The sequence below is a fragment of the Cariama cristata genome, unplaced genomic scaffold (assembly GCF_000690535.1).
Source record: "Cariama cristata isolate BGI_N322 unplaced genomic scaffold, ASM69053v1 scaffold3317, whole genome shotgun sequence".
In the NCBI taxonomy this organism is placed as follows: domain Eukaryota; kingdom Metazoa; phylum Chordata; class Aves; order Cariamiformes; family Cariamidae; genus Cariama; species Cariama cristata.
Window position 1 is genome coordinate 13,128 of NW_009625898.1, and position 878 is coordinate 14,005.

The following is an 878-nucleotide window of genomic DNA, read 5'->3' on the forward strand; positions in this document are numbered from 1 at the left end:
CCAAGAAAGATGTATGACAGATAATCCCTGGGATCTACAGTCTTCTGAACTGTACAAATATTGTGTTACTCAAACTGGCATTTATATCGCCTTTTGCCTTAAACTTTCAAAAATAACCAGTAAGACCCATATGATATCAAGACTGTTGTGTGAGCATTTCTGGGAAAAAGTAAACATATATGGGGCAACATGCTTTCAGGATATGTGATCATTAAGTTATTTCAGTAGTTTGATTGCTCAGATTTCTTTCACATTTTACTAATAGTACTTAACCAAAATACAATCATGACTATTTCTGGTTAAATGTTTTATCTAATAAACAAACAACGCTAATCAAAATGAGCTGATTATACAGCCAAACTTACAAACTTCAGGGAAAAAAAAGTACATTTTGAAATGTTAAGATTTATCAAGAAATAACAAGCTAAAATCAACTTGTTCAAAATCTCCAGTCCTAGCCTGCAGGCAGCAGTTCTAGAATGGAAACATACAGCCAAATCAGTTCCCATTTGACAAACAAAATTTGAAAAGCAAACATGTAATGCCTTCATTGAAAGAGTTAATAATTGAACTAATATCAGCAAAATGGGATAAGACAGCCTAGAAGAGGGCTTATGGATAAAGAAGTAGTTAATGTCATATATCTTGGCATTAGAGAATCTTCTGCTCTGTCATAAATTATGTTCTCCTAAGTAAGGAAGGGAAATGAGGTGCTGAAATGTCTTATTTCTGCAAATAGAATTCTAGAGAGTGGCCCAAAACAGCTTTGAAATTGGTTTTAGTAGTTTACACAAGTTTCTATATATTTGAAAGTATCAGGAGAAACAAGTAGGCAAAGTTAACAATTCTGAAAATGAAATGAAGTTCTTAACATAGAG